General features: G+C 39.8%; 2 long non-coding RNA genes across 2 annotated transcripts; one reads left to right on the top strand and one right to left on the bottom strand.

Annotated features, from left to right (window-relative positions):
* The first annotated feature begins 34 nt into the window (after nucleotides 1-34).
* LOC124281109 lies at nucleotides 35-13,113 on the top strand. Its single transcript, XR_006899847.1, has 3 exons — nucleotides 35-526; nucleotides 12,457-12,463; nucleotides 13,100-13,113. It is a non-coding gene; the product is annotated as an uncharacterized LOC124281109 (long non-coding RNA).
* Nucleotides 6,676-7,393, bottom strand: LOC124281111. Its single transcript, XR_006899848.1, has 3 exons — nucleotides 7,331-7,393; nucleotides 7,006-7,066; nucleotides 6,676-6,780 (listed from the first exon to the last, which is right to left on the bottom strand). It is a non-coding gene; the product is annotated as an uncharacterized LOC124281111 (long non-coding RNA).
* Nucleotides 13,114-13,376: the final 263 nt, after the last annotated feature.

Raw genomic sequence — 13,376 nt, 5'->3', positions numbered from 1 at the left:
AGAGTGATATATTTCCTAAATGAACCCATGAAAATTCACTAGCCATTTGGGCCATGACTGGGGTGATTTACTGGCCTGACTAGATTTTTACTAGCCATGGGCTAGCGGGCCAGTGGCTATTTCGAACAATTAGACAAATGTGTTGGTCATTTGTCAGAACACCAATACCAGCTGACATTTCAAGTAATTGTAAAATACAAGAGAGATATTGGGTTGTCGCTTGTTTTATTGATCTTGGTGCCAATCCTCAAAGCATTTGTAGTGTTACGAGCTATCGTAACTATATAGTTTATTGTTGGCTTACAGATATCATAGTGCTACAAACGCTTTAAGGATCGGTACCCTGTAGACAACAAACAAACTGAAATTAGCAGAATATTGGAACATTTCAGACATGGCAGTTGATTAAGTTTACCTTTAGTCATTGAATGAAACTGGTTACTACTGCTGTTTTGATGTTGTCCGTTCTGTCAGAATTACCAGAATATATATGAGAAGACAACTCTTATTCTGAGAACCTTGTATAGTCTGACCTTGCTGGCTGCAACTCTTGTAGAGCTTTGTGAAACCAGGCCCTGATTTCTCGAAACAAACTTAAGTCTGAGTTTTGACTTAAGTCAGAGTTTTTACTCATTTCCCAGAATGAACTGAAATCGATATTAAAGTCAAGCCTATTAGACAATTTGAGTTTGGTGAAAAGAATACATTGTACTTAAGTTGTTTTGGCTTTTTTATTTTCAAAATGCAGAGGAGCTAAAAATTCAGGTCTTTCAAATTGTCAAACTCAATTTGAAATTTGGGTAGAAACTTAAGTTTGTTTCGAGAAATCAGAGCCAGTACTCACCACAGATGAAGAGTGAGGGCTGTTTTGAGAGTCTTAGATTTTGTATTTGAAAATATTGTTATTTCTTTCAGTTCTATCTTCAGAGACAGTCTTTCCAAAATCATCAAATTTAGAGCTCAGCAATAGCTTACTGATTTAAACTGTGTATACATTTGTATATGCAGAGTACAGAGCAGGTTATAACCCTTAACTCAGAGTAGTTTGAATCAAATGGATGTAAATAATTATCCATATGTTTTTGAAAAATCTTATCGAAGTGATGTTCGAACTGTCCTGTGTTCGTTGAGTGCTGATCGGTTGTGCAGGTATTGGATGGTGATATAGATGCAGAATAATATTCTATTTTGTTTACTGGCATATGTGTACCGGTATACATTTCATATAAAGTGATTCTTGATTTTATGAAGCTTGAAGCTTTCCTTCAAACATGGTTTGTGTGGAAATAACTTTCAAAATGAGTCTGCAAGATGCATAGATTATAATCTAGAATTGAACGAATATTTTCCTATGAATACCACACTGGTTTTGAAACCTGCTGATGCTAGTTACAGCACTGACAGGAATTATGGGCCTGGTGCCACTTTACTGTTATAATGTTATGGTTTTTTTTAAAGACATTGGTTGTTTTAGCTGATTTTTTGTGTAGTAGGAAACTATTGATTAGATTATCATTTGATCTTGACAAGTGAGTGAGTGAGTATGGTTTTACGCTGCTTTTAGCAATATTCCAGCAATATCACAGCAGGGAACATGACAAATGAGTCTCAAAGGTTAATCTTGGTAAATTCAGATTTGGTTTTACTTTCATGTGATGCCTCTCTGTGTGAAGATCCACCCAACCCTTCACAAGTCATGTCTGCTAACTAAACAATCAGGGTGGAAGCATTGAAATTATGTTAGGATCTAGCATTGCTTTTTGAACTGCATATCTCATTTTGAATTTTGAGACAAACATGAATGGATTAATGCAGAATAATAATAGCTGCCACTATATCTGTATTTGTCTGTCTCTATCAATCATCCTCATTTTTTCCCCTTCTGGTAAGCTTTATCTGCTATGCTAAAGCTGTAAATGATGCAAGTCCACATTTTCTCAGGTTCTAAATTTACCATCCCATTGGGGTTCCTTTTCAATTTATTGGAACTATTTGTTTCTGCCAAACTTACATATATTCAGAGACTCATCATTAGTCTATATCTGTAGGGATGATTATGTCATTTAGATTTCTAAGTGATCCCCAGTTGTTTCTGAGGGCCACGCCATTGCATTGCCACCCAAAAGTCTTATAGTCAAAGGAATATTTCTGTTCTGTTTTGATGGTCTTTTGTTCTCATCAAAATGTTTACATCAAGGTGTTTGGAAATGAAAGTGAGTGTAAAACTGAAAGGCTCAAAGTTTGCTCAAAGTTGACCTGATATGAAGTTCTGTGGAGGATATCGTCATAATCAACTAGACAAAATCAAGGACATTGTTTCTAATGTTCTCTGGAAGCTTGTACAGTGATGTTCCTTAATTATGTCACAAAATGGCCGCCGGCCGGCGGTGAGTAATAGGTAGGGGTCAAGTTAAAATGCTTGGTGCACTCAATCTACAAAATGATGGATGATCAAATTTCACAGGGTACATTTTCAGGGGTCACAGGTAATGTAGGGGAGTAACTCTCGTCGTCTGCTTCATGTAAACAAGTTCACTGCACCCTTCCCCTATTTCCACTTCTACAAGGCAATCCTAGCACCAACACTATATAAGTCTATGTGAAAGTATCAGAGTTCACATGATGGTTAGAGCTATGGCAGCTTTATGCAACTGAGCCTTGATCGCATGTGGCCCAGTGGTCTCAAATGTGCAATTCTCTTTGCAGAGTTGCTTCCCTTAACTGTGCCAGGATCCTGTTATCATTCTAGCTCCATGGGGTTTATACTCCACAGGGAAATGACAATGAGAATTTTCTATGGACCTGGGATGTACTACACACTGTGATCATTCTGGCAGCCATGGATATTTGACACTGTGGAATTGTACTCATTATTGCCATCATTATTCAGAGGATAATTAAGGTTCTGTCAGACCCATCTCAGTCCTCCCTCTGGTCAGCTAGCAAGTTTCCATGGGCTGTTACTGTGGGGAAAGTTTGATTAGAACTGACATATACAAGGTGTTGTCAGAGTTTACTGATTTAGCACTTGGTTCTGGTCTGTGGTGAATTTTGATATGTTAATTGAAATATTTAGTCTTACGTTCATACATCACTATAAATTATGCTAAGAGCTTTCTTGGGGTAATCATTTCAATTTGCTTTGTATGACAGACAAATCAATGTTATGCACAAAGGAACAGTGTTTGAAATTAAGCATGAAAGTCAAAGGGTCAGTGTTTTGACTTTAATGTTAAAGGGTAAAGACAGAGGGGTCCAAAGATTGAAATACCAGCAGCACTGGCTCCAGACTCCCTTTAAACATTAAACAGGTGCGTAGGAAGCCAATTTCTTTCGTGTAAGCCTGATAGGCTGCAAAGCTTTTTATTTAGATAGTATTGAGGACTTGCCAAACATTTTTAGCAACAATCATTCGTAAGCCCAGGCTTTATTTTTACAATGGTAGCTACGCCCCTGTAAAAGTCCAGGGTTCTTGACTCTTATGTTGAAATGTAAAGACCGAGGGGTCTAAAGATTGAATTACTATAGCAGCAGTCCTCAAGAGTCCCAGAGTATCTTTAAACATGAAACTAAGGGACTCTTCATAATTTATGGCTAGGGGGGTGGGGATGTGTGTGTGTGTATTGATGTGAAAAGGGGTTCACCCATTTTGGTCTGGGGAGGTCATTAATTTTGTACACATGTACTAGGGAGAGGGTCATTGATTTTGGAGGGTGGTGGGTTGGGGAGGGGGTGCACTTACTTTGTACAGAAGTTTTAGGGATGGTCATTCACTTTGTACATGCTTCTCCTTAAACATCATCATCACACACCCCAAGCCCCCTAGACATAGGTGAGGTGAGGTGAAATTGGGTTTTACGTCGTGCCCGACAATATTTCGCTCATATGATGACGTGCATGCATGTGTATGTGTATGTGCGGCTGCTTGTACTAGCCCAGACTGAAGTATACTACAGTGAAGCATGAATACCCCACTCATACACATTATACTGACTCTAAGCCGACCAGTCCTTGTTGCACCCATTAATGCCGAGCACCAGGCAGGGACCAACAAGTACCATATTTTAGCGTCTTTTGGTATGACGCGGTCGGGGATCGAACCCATGACCTTCCGCTCTCCGGGCAGACGCTCTAACCATGACACCACGGAGGCGGTCCCCCTAGCCATAAGTTATGAATAGTCCCTAAAGCGGCAGCACCTAGGATCCCAGAATTCCCTTCAAACAGGAAGGTCAAGAGGCCTTGACTCTATTGGAAGATGAAGATTGTGGTGTCCATAGATTGAAATACCAGAGCAGCACCCCAGACTCCCTTTAATGTTGAACACAGTGTCATGCCAGAGAGAATGACTACAATCATGTTGTTTTTATATCGTATCGTTACATGTAATAACTGTCATATTGTACATACCTTCGTATTTCACAAGCTGTGTATATATTTCATATGTATGTCCACCATGTTGACCATGTTGATAGATCTATCGATATGCATCATCTATTATCAGTTTTCATATACCTGAAATTTGAAGATATGTTTAAGAGTGCCTATGGTCAAAAATGAATTAATTATCAGATTTTCATCCAAATATTGTCAGATTTCACAGGGCAATTTGTTTTAAGATTTTTATTCTTTTTAAATTGACACACCAGCTACAAGTCTACAGAATACATTTATTGCAGGAAGTGTGTCTAGTATGGCTCACAAACCTATGCTTTGGGTGAAAATCTTTTATTCAATTCATGATGGCTTAAAATACAGAATTGTGATGAATTTTACAAAGGTTTTGATGTTACCAATGGATTTGTTAACAGAAATATTTTACTATGTGAGTTTTATGTGTACTGGTTACATATTTTTAGAGCTGTTTGTTTCTTTGTGGAAGCAAGGTACATATTGGTTAATACTGTTCATAAGAGACTTTAATGAAATATTTTTCTTTGTACATTTGTGTATCTTTGTTTATTTGTGTATCATTGCTTTTTTTCTATGGGGGATGGGAACTTATTCATTGCATTTCATAAAGTAATGATAGCATAATGAATTAGAAACTGAGACAGCATAATGTACAAACATGAGATGTTGTCAGGTGTGTTTGTCCGCTGGGATTTGTAAATATGCCACATTGAAATAATTCACACGAAGGACACTTTCGTAAAAGCTGAGTCCATTAAGCAATGATGGGGGTTTGTGAAAGTATGGATATGGCTTGGGGTTCCTGAATTAAGTTCGAAATGTTTTGGTCTGTTTCTTTTCTGGATGAATTTTACAGTTTAACAAAGTAATTGATTGTCACTTTTGGTTTCGAAAACACTGTACTTGTGCTATATTAAACTGCTAAAAAATAACATCTTGATGTTAAGAATCATATTCAAAATGGTTAAATGAATTTATTATTGACAGAAATTCTTTGGGATGAGCTATCTTGTTAATTAAATGCAAAGCATATTTTAGGGACATATCATTCATGACATGACCATTGAACATCCTCAAGTATAAGATAAAATATTATGTCATCTTCTTTATTGTAAACACGTTTCTGGACTTCTTGTTTGCCCCTTTGTCAGGTGACTGATTCATAATATTTGTTCTTATACTTGAATACCAACTTCTATACGCCTCTCAAGTACCTGAACATCCTAGTGTTTGGAGACTGGATACATTCTCAGAGGTGACTGTTGTAAAACATTGTATGAAAAACTCAATCTTCAGCATTCCAAATTAGTTCACCCCAAGAGAGGCTTTTTAAAATATGTTCCTGTGACAGCCTTGGTAGTAAGATGTAATTCATTGAGCAAAGGGGATGTCATAAGAGTTTATGTAAGGTCTTGTGTTGTATTGTTGGGTCCAGTGTTCTGGATGGTGGAGAACTCACTGAATAAAGTGGAAGAATAATGTCTCAATCTTTTTGCATTTTTGTAACAGGAAGTGAATCCTGCATGAGATTAGTGCTCCCGGAGCCATGAAGATCCAAATTAGAATTGGTCTTCAGTAACACATGCTTGACATAAGAGGCGGCTAACGGGTTCAGGTGGTCAGGCTCACTGACTTGGTTGACGCTTGTCATCACATCCCAATTGTGTAGATCGATGCTCATGCTGTTGATCACTGGATTATCTGATCCAGACTCGATTATATACAGGCCACATACCACGGACCATATACATGTATGTCCAATATAATTTTATGGATTAAACTTCTTTTTTTAATTTAAAGAAATTAAAAAAGAAGTTTAATCCATAAAAATATCTTGGACATCAATGTACAACTTCTAAATGCCACTGAAAGACATCATATACATGTAGTTGGAATATTGCTGCAAGCGGCATTAAACAACAAACAAACAAACAAACAAACAAAAGGTGTTCCCCTACTCCAGTGAATCCTGCACTCACTTAAAAGCAACGGCCAGAGTGAGTCAGTTTCTCACAGGGATATCTGTTACCAACAGTCAAAATACACCTTTGATACCAAGAGTTAGTGAGTGAATGAAAGTTGTTTAACCCAGCCACAGCAGATACTAAGACTAAAGAAGGTTTCATCCACTGGTGCATGGGAGGTAACATCTGTGGATAAAGGGGAGGTAACTCTAAATGAGTAACAATTTGATTTTCGATGTAGCAAGGCTGTTGTTTTGTGTTGTTGTTTTTTATTAACAAGATATTATACTAATGTTGCAGGGGTGAGTCAATAATAATGACGAGCTGCGGGTGTGTTTGTGAGGTGACGTTTATTCCAACATCATATATAGGTATCAACTATTCAATTGATCAGTCATTCACCCTGTAATATAAGAAAGAATGCTATACATAAATCTAAACATGCAACAAGTACAGTTACACATAACTAGTTCATAATAGTTATTATTATTACCACTAATGTATAAAACACTTAGTCTACATAATGCTTTAACGTAACATGCAAATGATCAACTTAAATGATCATAGAGGTGATATTTAAATCACACATAGATAATTACATACATGATAAAAGATAATATGTACATACCCTGTGGGTGACACCGGGGTGTGTCTATATACCCACACTAGAATTCTGGGTTATTGCATTCCTAAAACTAATAATAAGTACAATATGTTACTAAGGCTACATTAATTATGTAGAGAGAAACTTCTTGTTCAACATTGCATTCAAACTACCAATCAACTCATGCTCTCACACATACATACATTGAGACATTTCATATTGATAAATTAAAAGGTACATTGGCTACTTGATATAAAATATTAATATTTACAACACTTTATATTATTTATAAAATATTTAATGGATAGGTTGAGATTCTATTTAGGTTAATATAAAGTAAATGTCTAACCTGAGCTGTGCTGAGTGGCTTGTTCTGTGCAGAGTTGTTAGCAGTGTGACTAAAAAGTGTGCAAATGCTATGGAGGAAAGCTATAGTTATATAATGCTAATCAAATAGGAAGCTGAGGGCTATTGTATTGAAAGCTAGACTGTTGAGGCCCTAAACAGACCAATTGTTTGGATAAGTAACCCAAGCTTATAAACTAATGAACACAAAAGCAACTTGAAATGATAAATATAAAACTTTATTGGTATAACTATAAACACAATCTCCTGTTACATATTTCCTCCCCCAGAGAAATGTTGTCCTCAACATTTTCCGGCAATGATGCTGAGAAGTGTATCCATGGCCTTATCCTGAGCAGTGTCAAGCATACCCTCACCTAATAGGGAGCTAAGATAACTTGCTCTGTCATACATTCTGGTTGTGGCTGCACTGACAAAACATACTCTTCACTTCTCATCCATCTTGGTTTATGTCTCTCCCTTGTGGATCTTGTGGGCAGTGATGCAGATGTAACATCTCCAGTTGAGTCATCCTCTGCGTGTTGTCTCGGGGTAGGGTCCGGAACAACAGGGATGTCTGTATCTGGGGGTGTCTCTTCTCCTGAGCAAAGGTCTCGTGAAGGTGTATCTTCCTGCTTACGATCCTGTGTAGTCCTATCAGTATCCTCTGTATCAGCGTTATCCACATATATCAGCATCAATGTTGTTCTTCCCTGGCCTGTACCGGATGCTGAAATTATATGCTGAGAGCGCAGCCAACCATCGATGACCAGTAACAAGGCGAGCAATGGTTAGAACATAGGTGAGAGGATTGTTGTCTGTGACAACTGCAAACTCATGTCCATACAAGTAATCATTGAACTTCTCTGAGATTGCCCACTTCAAACACAGAAACTCTAACTTATGTGCAGAGTAGTTTCTCTCAGACTTGTTCAAATCCCTACTTGCACAGGCAATCACTCGCAGTTGACCTTCCTGCTCCTGGTATAATACTGCTCCTAATCCATGAGTGCTGGCATCAATGTGAAGTTCAAAAGGTTTTGAAAAATCTACATATCCAAGTACGGGTGGTGTCGACAAGCGTGTCTTCAGTTCCCGAAAAGCCTGCTGACTTTGGCATGAGTTCTGACAGTGGTCTGGCAATCTTGGAAAAGTTCTTTACAAATTTCCTATAATAGCCAGCAAAACCAAGGAATTTCCGAACCTCTTCTGGATTGGATGGTGTGGGCCAGTCTCTAATCTTGCATACTTTCTCGGGGTCTGCCTCAATGCCATCTGATGAAACAATGTACCCCACGTATTTGACTGCGCTTGAAGAACTTGCACTTCTTTGGAGCCAGATCGAGTCCGCATTCCTGCAACCTACGGAAGACGAGCTCCAGTCTCTCCACATGTTACTCGTAGCTTTTTGAGAAAATTATCAGGTCATCCAGATAAATCAAGCATATCTTTAAGTGTAGTCCCTCAAGGCATTTCTCCATTAGCCGCAGGTATGTCGCAGGTGCGTTGGAAAGTCCCGAATGGCATTCTATTACATTCAGAATCCAAGTGGTCCAACTGTGAAAGCCGTTCTTTGCTTGTGTTCTTCTTCGACTTCCACTTGGTGATAGCCAATTCTTCATATCCAGCACCGAGAAAAATGTATTTCCACCAAGACATTCAAGGAGTTCTTCGATACGAGGGCCTGCATAGGAATCTTTAATGGTCTGAAAATTTAGCTCACGAAAGTCAATGCATAGCCTCAGACGTCCATCTTTCCGCTTTGCTAATACAAGGTTTGAGGCCCAAGGGCTGTGAGACCTTCTAATGACTCCAGCCGATATAAGTTCCTGAAGATGAGTCCTCACTTCTTCATACATAGCTGGAGGAATCCTACGATGTCGCTGTTTGAATGGTGTGTCGTCATATATGTCTATCCCGTGCTTTACCATGGAACAGTTGCCTAGATCATCATCCCTCTTTGAAAATATATCCAGATTATGTCGAGTCCATCGGCGATCTGTTCACGCGAGAGGACTTCCTTATCTATCTCCACTTGGTTAAGGATAGTGTCAGAGTCCACTGGTTTTCCTGGAGGCACATCTGTAACTACGACGGGCTGGAGTTCACAAAGTAAAGCTTTAGGGGGGATAACCAATGTGTGTGTTGTAATGTTAGAGACATGCACTTCTATTTCTGTTGGAGTATCACACTCATACTCGAGGTTTGCTGGGGCAATGTCAAGGTCGCTGGGTATAGCTGAGTTGACTGTGGCTTGAATGATGGCGCAGACCTGTGGGTAACAAATGGTAGTAGTACTGTTACAGGGGATCATGATGTTACATAACTTGAAAGATCTTACAAGTCCAAGTTTCCCCCTACTTTGCCAACTGTCTTTCACGTAGAACCATGGTGCGATAAGTCAGGTACCATGGAATATGGAGTCTTGCTCGCTGCAAGAACTGAACACCAACAGTATCTCGACAGTTGTCAAGAAGTCTTGAAAGGATATTTGTTCCCAAAAGTGCAGGCACTCTTCCATTATACCTTGTGTCAGTGACTACAAGCACTAGACATGATACGGCTCCATTGTCATTGCCACTGCCCATAGTCTTGATTCCAACCTGTACATATCCCATGTATGGTAATTGTTCCCCTCCTGCACATTCTATATCAAGTATATCATCAAGTGGACTGAGAGGAAGGTGGCTCAGATACGTTTCGCAGAAGGATTGTGACATCACTGATACAGTAGCACCTGTGTCTAACAAAGCCTGAACAGGTGTGTCTTCTATCCAGATGGTTACTTCAGTAGAGCTTCCAACTAAACCATCTGGAACATCACTTCTGGGACGTGAACAGAAACCTAAGGGTGGCCCCTCCCCATAGGCCTGGGCCAGTTTAAAGGGCGTCGCATGTGATCCATACGGACTCTGCATCCATAAGAAAGATGTCCTGGATAGCCACATCTCCAGCAGATAGGCACCTCTGACTCCGAAGCTGGCTGAACTCCTGTCGCTGGAGGAGCTATTGGTGCTGATGAATTGGGGTTATTCTGTTGGTAGGCTGGAGGTGAAATGCCAAACTGATTAGGTTGGTTCTGGCTGTTGCCCCTTTCCATAGAAGCTTGAGTCCAGTTACCAGTGTGTCTTCTTCCTCCATTGTTATGCCTTCCTCTTCCCCTGTGTCCGCGTGTAGGCCCGGAACGGCAGGAAAACTGAGCTTGATGCTGAAAAACTTGAGCGACCAGTGTGGAGCTCCTTAACCATAGCCTTCAACTCTGTTAATTCGCTCTTAGATTCCTTGGGCTCAGATGGCGTTGCCATGTTAATTGTAGCTGTCTTTGCCTTTGACTTGGTCTTGGAGGTTTCAGACTTTCCTCTCTTCAGATCAAACTCCATTTCCCGGAGGCACAAGCGCAGATCATCAAAACTGGAGATCGAATCATACTTGTAGCCGGCTAGAGTCTTCAATGACGGATTGAGTCCATCCCATAAGGGAGTGCGCAGCATATTGTCCTGTTCCGCCCGGGGAAAAGGTTTTTGTTTGGATAAATGGAACATAAGTCGATCTAGACGGCTGCTCCAGGTAGCGACATCCTCGACTTCTGCTTGACAGGCACTATAAAATTCTGACATAAGAGCAGAACTTCGTCGTTATGTTCCGAAAGCACTCTTCAGCTTGTGTAGTAATTCTTGGAAGTCTGCATGTGGCCCAAGCTTCATAGATATGATAGCTGCTTCTCCTTTAACCAATTCCGAATTTCTTGAAGGATGACGTCATGACTATGAGTCTTGGTTGCAATGAGGCATTCTACCTCGTAGATCCAGTGGTCATAGTCTGTGTCCTTTCCCGATTCGCCACTAAAAAACGGACGTTTAGGGAAGTGTCGATACGTAACATCACGGTGTGATGCTGGTGTTTGACCTCCATGTTCCTCCTCCTGTTTAACAGGATGTTCCTTTTGCGAGGTACCTTGTATCCAGGTTTTAAGATCTTCGGGTGATTCCACTGTAGGCTGGAGACCCATCTTCTTAAATGCAGGTAGCATGCTTTCCATTTCTTCCTGGCGTAACTCCATAGTGTTAATTGACACAATGCCAGAAGAAGAACTAAGAAAAGAAATAAAGAAAAGCAAAAACAAACTAATGGAATATATCCATTTGAGAAGTTGGCGTTATTGCTGATAACGTAAGAGCAATAGTTCATTGCAGAATGGTAAGGTATGGCGGATATACCGGGTTAATACACACGTGGCCATTGAAGGTCATGTGGCGAGTAAGAAGATGAGGACCTGATTGAAAACTGTCAGACAATCAAGTATGTAAAGCGAGAATGTGCCGCAAGTGGTTCGAACGGCCGTACATTACCACGCGATATAGGCAAATAGGTCACTCGGTGAGGCCAAAACAAGCGTTTGAAGTACGCAACGGCAACCTCGAAATTCAGAACAGACACCTGAACAAAATGTTTACTGAAAGCAACGTAAGCCTAATCTGAATGATACCCTTACGACTGGTCACATATGTGAGCAGGACAAACAACCAAATTGTATATACAACCACAATTATATTTCAAGAAAACAAACCATACATCACCAGGCCGGTAGATAACAAAAGTGAGCGAAGTGCAAGTGAGTTGTTCAAGGTAATATACTAAGGTGAGCAGTACCGTCCGTCACTCAGTCCAAACAATAACCAAGTTGAATAAATATACCTGTAAATGCTTACACTAGATTAGCTTTATCAGATTTTAGTTAATCAATTAGTTATTGATTTTAATTAGGTTGTCTTATTTTGTGTGTTTTTTAACTACATATTTGGTTCATTCACCCAATCATGCAAGAGAACTGAAAACAGAATAACTGAAGTATAGCTAAGAGACAGTAAACCAAATACTAAGAAGCTATGACGGGGATAAACACCACGTGGTTTGCTAAGTCAAAATAAATAAATAAATAAATAAATGGTACCATAAAGTAAACTAAGGCATGATGAACAAATGCCTGTATGTAAATATATAAGACTTAACAACTACAACTTTATTGTAATACTAAGTAACCTAAGGCATTTAACTAAGGTTGCATGTTATGACTGACAGGGTAACACAAATATAGAATGTCTTATGAGCAGAGCAAGTACAATGAACTAGTAAATAAGTAACATATTACATGTTGCATTTATTACAGGTTGTAAATTACAGATGTAAGGTATAGGGATGAAATAAAAAACAAACAATTTACAGGTTGAAAGAAACAATGGAGTAGTCATCTTACATCGTGGAAGAACAATCAGTTGCAACTGGTAATGTCCATGTCTATGACGGAAGCTTCCATAAAGTTTGGTTTGGTTTATCAAAGCTTAGAATGTCAATCACAATCACAAGATATGACGTCACAAAAATTCACAACATGGTGAAAGTTCAAAGTCACTGCTGACTGTACACTTGTATAGCTAGGGAGGAAATCATAGCATCAAGGAATGCACAAATCACAGTGGATATGATCCATGAATTATCACAAGATGTGGGTGTCCTGTATAGCACGTCGACCGCCTCCGTGGTGTAGTGGATAGAGCGTCCCCCGGAGAGCGGAAGGTCGCGGGTTCCATCCCCGACCGCGTCATACCAAAAAACGTTAAAATATGGTACTTGTTGGTCCCTGCCTGGCGCTCGGCATTAATGGGTACAACAAGAACTGGTCGGCTCGGAGTCAGTATAATGTGTCTGAGCGGGGTATTCATGCTTCACTGCGGCATGGTATCTCAGTGGGCTAGCACTAAAAAACCAGCTTTAGTCTGGGCTAGTACAAGCAGCCGCACATACACATACACACGCATGCACGTCGTCATATGAGCGAAATATTCTCAAGCACGACGTAAAACCCAATTTCACCTCACCTCACCTGTATAGCACGTCAGTTCCTCACTGGGGGTTCCATTGTTGCAGGGGTGAGTCAATAACAGTGACGAGCTGCGGGGGTGTTTGTGAGGTGTATATATATAGCCGCAAATTTAACGTTATATCGGCTCCACTTACGCGTCGCCGATATAACTAAATATGCGGCTATATAA

This window comes from Haliotis rubra, unplaced genomic scaffold, assembly GCF_003918875.1.
Source record: "Haliotis rubra isolate DU_JTF1 unplaced genomic scaffold, ASM391887v1 Scf28, whole genome shotgun sequence".
NCBI lineage: Eukaryota > Metazoa > Mollusca > Gastropoda > Lepetellida > Haliotidae > Haliotis > Haliotis rubra.
The sequence above is the reverse complement of the archived record's forward strand: the minus strand, read 5'-3'. Positions and strand labels throughout refer to the sequence as shown.